Here is a 9,531-nt window from a genome sequence, read left to right as displayed (position 1 = left end):
ATAACCTTATCAGTACCTTTAAGTTTAAAAGATCTAAATACCTCACATCTGGGTGGAATTACTATTGCATCCTGATCTGGACCTTGATGTATCGCTAAGCTAACCTCAAAATATGGAAATTTTATTGTAAAAATCATTGTTTCATAATCAAGGTTGCAATAATATTTCTTTATAAAATCTTTACCCAAAATTCCATCCGCTGGGATTGGGAAAGTTTCCTCTACTACCTGAAATGTATGTTCAAAAGCATGGGAATTAACTGAAAGTGGTGAGATTACTGAACCAATTGATGTAACAGTGTTCTCTGTTATTCCTTTTATATTTACGTAATTTTCCTTATTAACTGAATTATTATCCGTTATAGATCCACTTTTAATAACTGATATATCTGCCTGAGTATCTACTAGAAAACTTAAATTCGAATGAGATTGCGGAGAGTAAATAATGACATAATCAGAATAAGATAAATTCATGTGAAAAATATTAACATCTCTGTGGTTTAATTGCTTCCCAGAGGGTGCGGCTCTGGGTTTTGCCCGTTTCCCGAATTCTGATATACCCTAATATTTGGATGTTTGGAGTAACCTCTACCCCTACTATTATTTTCGTTAAAATGGTTAGGCCTATATGCGTTAAAGTTAAAATTTCTTCCATTACTGTCACGGTTAAAGTTTGTGCGGTCATTTCCTCTAAACTGATTTCCTCTCAAATGATTTGTTGATGTACTACCCCTAAAGTAATTTCCTGATGTACTACAGCTAGAGTGATTTCCTCTATAATGATTCGTTGCTGCACCGCCGTGGAACTTATTTCTATTATACGCTAAAATTTGCCTATCCGTTACCTCATCACTAATCTCAACTACAAATTTTGCAAGTACTTCCTTATGCTTGTTAAAATTTCCACTGGCAAGAACTGATTTTACCAGATCTGATCTAGCAGACTTTCTACAAGTTTCAACCATTTTCCTTACCACCATTGATTCAGCTTTTGAATCCGAGGTTCCTTCCATTATTAATGAACGTTTTAAACATTCGGCTAATACCTCTGCCTCCTTAGGTTTCTAAACTTTTCCTATCCGTTCTTAACGCTAGAAGCCTAGCTTCTATTACCTCAGAAGAATCTGGTTTAATATTTGCCTTTAATGCATTTCGAATTTCCTCATAGGTATTCGCATTTGTAGGAATGGCTTCCAAAGCTTTTCCTTCTAACCTGGTTTTGATAAATTGTACAAATGAATTTAAATTTTCTGTCGTAGTGATACTTTTTACCAAATCTAAGGAATTTAAAAATGCATTTAGGTTATCTGGATCACCCGAATAAGATTTTATTAGAGAACTAGCGAGTTTTAAATATCCCGCAGAAGTTTCCTCCATTTTATTACTTACAGACGTTATTGTCTCAGTCCCCAAATTTCCAAACTCTAACTCACTATCATTGTTATCTTCCTCGATTTTTTGGAATAAACCTTTTGGGACAATATGTGGGCATCGACTAATTGCAAACGCTTGTAATGTTTTATCACTTATAATTGCACGAGAGGTTTGTATTTTGCCGAGTAAATTTGGGTTGTTTAGGTAATGAAAATCTGTTGCCTAGCAATTAGACGAGAAAAACTGTCAACTAATAAAAATGCGACACCGAAGGTGGAGCATTTTTAGGTTGACAGTTTTTCGAGTTCAATTGCTAAAAGGAAACAGATTTTAATTGCAACATCCCAAATTTACTCGGTTTAAATACAAACCTCGAGTGTAATTCGGCAGGACAATTTAACGAACAAGAAATTCACCAAACTAATCAATTATTGACGGACGTCAAACTAGTCATATGGGAAAGGATAATGCGATAATTGATTCGAAAATGAATAAGTGAAAAAACCACTAGTGCATTTGTCGCTGGAAAAGTTGCAGGTAACTTTTGCCGCTGTCAAAGTGACAATTGCACTGCGGCTTATGCGATTTTTTATACATGAGTTGAATTGTCACTTATAATTGCACAAGAGGTTTGTATTTTACCGAGTAAATTTGGGTTGTTTAGGTAATGAAAATCTGTTGCCTAGCAATTAGACGAGAAAAACTGTCAACTAATAAAAATGCGACACCGCAGGTGGAGCATTTTTAGGTTGACAGTTTTTCGAGTCCAATTGCTAAAAGGAAACAGATTTGAATTGCCACAACCCAAATTTATTCGGTTTAAATACAAACCTCGAGTGTAATTCGGCAGGACAATTTAACGAACAAGAAATTCACCAAATTAATCAATTATTGACAGACGTCAAACTAGTCATACGGGTAAGGATAATGCGATTATTGGTTCGAAAATGAATAAGTGAAAAAACCACTAGTGCATTTGTCGCTGGAAAAGTTGCAGGTAACTTTTGCCGCTGTCAAAGTGACAATTACACTGCGGCTTATGTGATTTTTTATACATGAGTTGAATTGTCCCTAAAATATAAAAATTGTTCCTTAACGACTACTTTTTGATCTTCATTCAGCACATTCCACGCCTGAGCAAACAATTGTATTTGTCTATTATATACCTCAGTTAAAAGTATCCTGTTTCTATCTAAACTTTCTCTTGAAGGTAATTCCGATTTTATGATCCTTTTAGCTACTTTCTGGAACTCTTGTTTAAGTTCAGTCAATTTATTTTGAATTTATTACCATGTGTAAGTGATAGTGATGTGATAGTCTTCATTTGTGGTCTGTTAGGTTGTTGTTGCGGGACGTGTAGGAATGGTGTTATACATTTTATATCTCCGAATTTGGAGATCACCTTATATTCGGAATCGGTACAAACTGAATTATCTAAAGAAATAAAATATGTAAGAAATTAAATGTTTGTGCAGTTTTTAATACAAGAACCGTGTACAGAATATAATCGAGCACACAAAATAATTCTGGTACAAGAAACAATAAATGAAAATGTACAGTATTAACACACCACACGTAAATAAATCGAAAAGGGTATTAAATAAAAAACAATTTGAGATGGAAGAATTGTATGCGATTTAAGACGTAAAATAGAATTTGTGCAAGTAGTCGAACACCAATCTCACAAAACTTCGAAACTGACATTTTATCTTGCAAACTTAATTAAAGTAACTATTAGAAAGTTTGTATGGAAAGCAATTCTATTACATTACAAACTATAGTTAAAAGAAGTGAAGTGATAGTAAAACGCTCTTTATTTATGGTGACATTCCCGTAATACGCTCACTTATATTCACCATGATAAATGAGCATAGAAAGGTTTAAAATATAATTAATGCCAAAATTAATTTTATCCGGTAGGTAATCTATGATGGTAGCATCAAGTGTGTTGTTACAAACTCAAACTTTCTAATTAATTTCGTAATTATTCAAAGTCTAATTAAAGGTAACGGCAGTGGGTGTAAGGTGATTTTAAATAATGGGAACACTTTGGTCAGCACGCTAATTAAACTTTTATGTTATTTTCGCCATAGTTTATCTAAAGTGTAGATAAAAGTAATTAAATGAGATAATGTAACTTGCACTTTTAGTTTGGATAAAAACGTTCCGGGACTGAAGGCAATGGGCTAGAAACGGTACATCAACAGATGGAAGTTTCATTGATAAAACAATCTAGTACCTATGATAACCAATACCCACTTATCTCAAGGGGTCGAAACCCCTATAGGAAAACATATTGAATCGATTTATACGGCTCCAGTTCAAACATTAAAGGTTCATGCCTTGAAAACATTACTACATCCCTCGAGATATTAGTTCAGCTCATGTAGTCGACTGCGAAATGCAATCTTAATCAAGATCCAATAACCCTGCCCAACCCTTGCGATTCTAGAAAGTAATTGTTTCCGAGGTCAGCTGGGAGAGCGGACCCATTGCGTATTTATTATTGTTTGCTTAAAAACAGATTAGTAGAAAATAACTGATTTTCTTTGGTGGTGGAGAATCGCTGAAGATCGAGCTTTAAATCTGTAATGCGCGATTTGTCATTGTGTAGCTTTTGTTAGTAGAAAGACTTATCTATAATTAAGAATCTAAAGCAGCTTCTTTTATATATTATTAGCAGCAACACCTTCGAGATAAGTTAATTAGTGCGAAGTTATTTTCAAGTCGCTAATATAAAACGAAAATAAGGTTTATTCTCTCGCTTCTACTTATAATAATACGAAACAATAAATGGATCCTATGTAGCCATGTGGATTCTACGCATCAAAATTAATAAGAAAAAGTGTTTTCCCGAGAAATTTTGGTGCAGGAAGGTAATACACTGCCTTTTTTTGAGGCAAGAAAAAAAATTGTCTCGGATCGACCCGGAAAAAAATTTGCTTATAGAATGTGGCCTGTAAAATCCATAATTTCAAACAGTTCCAAGATTGGGCAACTAGTTCAAAAGTAACAGCCCTTTGAATTTTATTTCGAAATTGGTTTTTAGTCTGTAACTTTTGATTGAGAAGTCTGATCGAAAAAGTACGAATTCTTTTGGATTCTACGCACCAAAATTAATAAGAAATCGTGTTTTCCCCAGACATTTAGGTGCAGTCGATTTTTGGAAAAAAAGGCCTTTTTCTGAGGCGAGAAAAAAAAATTGTCTCAGATCGACCCGGAAAAACAATTTTCTTATACAATGTGGCCTATAGAATCCATAATTTCAAACAGTTCCAAGATTGGGCTACTAGTTCAAAAGTTACTGCCCTTTGAATTTTATTTCGAAGTTGGTTTCTAGTCTATAACTTTTTTCTACAATCGATATCCAAAGTAGGCATTTGCGCTCGTATTTGACAACGCAAACGTCATCTTTTTCGAGGAATGTCACTTTGTCGCTTATAAGCGACAAAATAGAAAAAAACGCTCGCTTTCCCAATTATTACCTATAAATCAAATATGCATTGCTCAGAGTATCCAATGACAACGAGTAAATGACATCTTTCATTTGGGCATAAGATTAAAATGATGTGAGTGAAAAATTTAAATTTGTGGAAATATGTGAACTGATCGATTGTAGAAAAAATCTTGTGTGTAATTCGAGCGCAAATTGATTGTCGATTTCAAGAGATTGCCGCGCTCCTTCGTCGCGCGTCAACTGTCTCTTTCAATCGACAATATATCATTTTGCGCTCTTAATACACAAATAGCTATTGCATGGAGAAGTCTGATCGAAAAAGTAGAATTCGTTTTGGATTCTACGCACCAAAAATAGATAAGGAAAAGTGTTTTCCCGTAGAATATTTTTGTTGCCAGGGTTTCGGATCTTTTGGAAAAAAAGACAAGTTAATACTACTGCCCTTTTTTTCTGAAGGCAACGAAAATAAAATTGTCTCAGATCGACCCGGAAAAAAACTTTTCTTTATTAGAATTGTATGCTGTAGAATCCATATTTCAAACAGTTCCGAAGTATTGCGCTTACATGAGTTCAAAACGTAGTTACATCCCTTTGAATTTCGTATTCGAAGTTGGTTTTTAGTTATAACTTTGATGTGTGAAGTCTGATCGAAATAGTCACGAATTCTTTGGATTCTACGCCACCAAAATTAAATAAGAAAAAGTTTTTCTCCCTAGAAGAATTTTGGTTTGCAGTCGCATTTTTGGAAAAAAAAGGAAAGTTATATACACTGCCTTTTCTTTGAGCAAAAAAAAAATTGTCTCAGATCGACCGGAAAAAAAATTTTCTTATAGAATGTTGCCTGTAGAATCCATAATTCAAACAGTTCCAAGATTGGCTACTAGTTCAAAAGTTACACCTTTGAATTTATATTTCGAAATTGGCTTTTTAGTCTTAACTTTTGATTGGAGAAGTCTGATCGAAAAAGTACGGAATTCTATTGAGTCTTACTCCACCAAAATTAATAAGAAAAAGTGTTTTCCCCAGAAATTTTTGGTGCAGTCGCATTTTTGGAAAAAAGGAAGTTTATACACTGCTTTTTTGAGGCAAGTAAAAAAAGTTAGTCCTTATAGATATGTGGCCTGTAGAATCCATGTATTTCAAACAGTTCCAAGATTGGGCTACTAGTTCAAAAGTTACAGCCCTTTGTTGAATTTTATTTCGAATTGGTTTTTAGTTTGTATAACTTTTGATGTTGAAAGTCTGATCGAAAAAGTACGATTCTTTGGATTCTACTCACCAAAAATTAATAAGAAAAGTGTTCTTCCGAGAATTTTGGTGCAGTCCGATTTTTCTGAAAAAAAGGAAGGTTATACACTGCCTTTTTTTTGAGGCAAAGAAAAAAAATTGCTCAGATCGACCGGAAAAAATTTTCTTATAGAATGTGGCCTGTAGAATCCATAATTCAACAGTTCCAAGATTGGGCTACTAGTTTCAAAAGTTACAGCCCTTTGAATTTTACTTTCGAAAATTGGTTTCTAGTCTATAACTTTTTGATTGAGAAGTCTGATCGAAAAAGTACGAATTCTTTTGGATTCTACGCACCAAATTTAATAAGAAAAAGTGTTTTCTCGAGAAATTTGGTGCAGTCGATTTTTGGTAAAAAAGGAAAGGTTGTACACTGCCTTTGTTGAGGCCCTAAAAAAATTGTCTCAGATCGACCGGTAAAAAAAATTTTTCTTATAGAATGTGGCCTGCTAATCCATCAATTTCAAACTAGTTCCAGATTGGGCTTACTGTTTCAAAAGCTTAGGAGCCCTTTTGAATTTTACTTTCGAATTGCTGGTTTTCTAGTCTATAACTTTGAATTGAGAAGTCTGATCGAAAGTTACGAAATTGTTTTGGATTCTACGCCACCAAATTAATTAAGAAAAAAGTGTTTCCGAGACAAATATTTGGTGCAGTCGATTTTTGGAAAAAAAAATTAAGGTAATACATCTGCCTTTATGGAATATACACGATTTTAAACACACTTATGACTATTTGTCCCCAAAACGACAATTAGTTATTAAACCTTTAAAAATATTTCTGCGGCTACAATGCGAGTTCAACAACTACTTAGTTTTGCAGCTGATAAAACTACCGTCCCTCTCCCCGCCTCCATAGTTACGTTCTTTCTTCGGTCAAAGTAAATCCTCTCTATTTCTAATTTAAACTTACAACAAATGATACGTTTCCAAACACCTAGATATACTATTATACTAGTATATTTTCCAAAATGTGACATGGTTTTTTTTTTTTTACCTTTTCTTCAATTGGCATAGGTTTGATTTCATCCTTCTTTGTGGTGGAAGAAGAATAATGTTAACTGCTGGTGGAGTCGGATTCTCTTTATAATAACTACTTATGAAAACTGTCCAACCATTCTTTTAACAAAACATTTTTTTCACTGTTCAAGGTGAAGATATCACAACAAGGATTTTTAGGTGGATGAAATTTTGTTACTCTCCTGTTAAGATTTGTTATTTCGACGGTTCTTTACCTATTGGAGCCGAATGGATCTTTTCCTCTCTGCCATTCCAATGGCACTTCAGATATCTCTAATGGAGAACGTGGCGTATTCTTACCACACGATAGCTACGGGATCCCCCTGGTCGATGCTCTTTCAATGTTTAGCTTTGGATAAAGCGCGGCGATGCTTGAATTTAAACATCAGATGGCCAAAATGTCCAATTGTTATTAAGTTCAATTCGAACTTCTGCGTGGAGGGCAAAAGCTTGATAATATAATCCACCGAGGCCGTGTATGCTAGTTGCCTTCTGCGTGCGGTTTCTACGCTAACCAGCTCCACGTAAAATTTTCTTTGCACTTAATATATTACTGTCGCTACTGAGGACGTAAGCGGCAGTTGAACGATTCAAAATTTCAACCTTATCACATTTTATATGGCGCCTAAAAGACCACTTTACACGGTAATTGACATTCACCCAATTTAAGAGCTCATATTTTATGCGGAGCAATATTAAAATTTCACGTTTTTCGCTAAAATGCGCGAAATGGAGTTGTAACCATATCAGGAGTTCCAATGGAATGCATCTTGTTGATCCCATTTGACCAAGCTGCCCAAACTTGAGAGGTATATAACATTATTTTAGTCTAAAACCGGCAGTAAGCGTTGCGTGTTACAATTTTAATGGAAATAAAAGAACGCATCTACGAAACAGTTTGCCAATTTTCTATTATTTATAAATCAAATATAATACCACACTAAGCTACAATAAATATATTTATACAACGAGCAACATAGAATAATTATCACTTACAGAGTTATTTTTTTTGTGTTAAATTAAAATAGGGAGAAACTGTACACAAAATAGTCAGGTTATAATACATTTTTTACATTGTTTATTTTTAAAACTTTTACACATTAATTGGATTTGCTGCTTGAGAAGTTAATGAATTTTACACCATTTTTTGTGGCGGAGGAAAACACAACGCTGCCAAAAACCGTTAAACAGTTATTTTTATTAGAAAACAAGCTAAAGTGGGAAGCTTTTACGCTTTGCTACAAAAAATCACCTTCGTCTTTCGCATAAAAAATTATTGTTTTCATTGTCTTTTGTCCACTTTAACTCTGCGTAGGCGTACAGCAACATGATGTTGTGTTTCACACGTATAGTCTTGATCCCTTCCTTGGTTTATCGTTTACTAATATTTGTCCATGTCTGCAGTTCTGTATAAAAAATTACCTATGAGGCAAGGCGAGATGTCCGTTAGCAGATTCCTGAAACAAGTGTAACAGTAGCTTTTGCTCACCAACAGTCAAAACAATTAATTCTAAGCGTGCTAGGAGATTCATTGTTTCTATACAGTCAGATGTTTAAAAATTTGATTACGTCGCATTTTGAGACGGCGCATGGTTCCATACTAAAAGGCAGCATCAAACAAACTGTTGGGCATTCAATTGGAATGTACCCAGTCCAGCGTCAGATAAAACTGAAGCCAGTTATTCTGTGACCACAATAAAATTATTGTATAAAATTGCAATGCGCAATTTAATACCGGGTCGGTGCACGGTACAGTAGGGAACATAGGGATTAACACGGGAAATTTGTTTTTACGCCAATACCCAGTCACACAGGTAGGTGGAGTGGGTGACAAATATATCACACAGCCACCCCGGTAGTAACCGAATCTCCTCTATATAGTTAGTGGTGTACTCCCACAAAACTTCTCATAATATATCTCTACTCAGCGTGACGCCTATCAGCAATCCCACCAGATGTGTCTTACTCAAGCCGCTCTGGCCAGTTAAATGAATCGCGCTCCTCCTTTTCTGCCCAGACCCCCTATTAGTCTTTGTAGGTCCCAGGTTCTTGTACCAGGGCTACACCACTTGATAGTTTTTGTCTTGTATGCCCTGGTATGATTGCAGATTAATTTGAAAACCGTGCTTATACTGTGCGGCCTCTTTCGCACCTCGAATGCTGCACCTCCTCTATCTCCACCTTCGTCCTGAGAGAGGAATTGAAAACGTCACCCTGGTGAAGTGCACGTAGGGTTTGATGGGTTACACATCGGCCCCCATCCATGTCTCTCAGAAAGTTTGTCTTCAAGCGAACAATAAAACGTCGGTCCTTCGACGCGTTCTCTTCCTGTCAACTACAAGTCAATTTCTGGTTGTAAACTCCAACATTGGATTTTGATCCCATCTTCTCTCGG

This window comes from Photinus pyralis, unplaced genomic scaffold (genome assembly GCF_008802855.1).
Source record: "Photinus pyralis isolate 1611_PpyrPB1 unplaced genomic scaffold, Ppyr1.3 Ppyr1.4_LG8, whole genome shotgun sequence".
In the NCBI taxonomy this organism is placed as follows: Eukaryota; Metazoa; Arthropoda; class Insecta; order Coleoptera; family Lampyridae; genus Photinus; species Photinus pyralis.
This window is presented reverse-complemented; position numbering follows the sequence as displayed.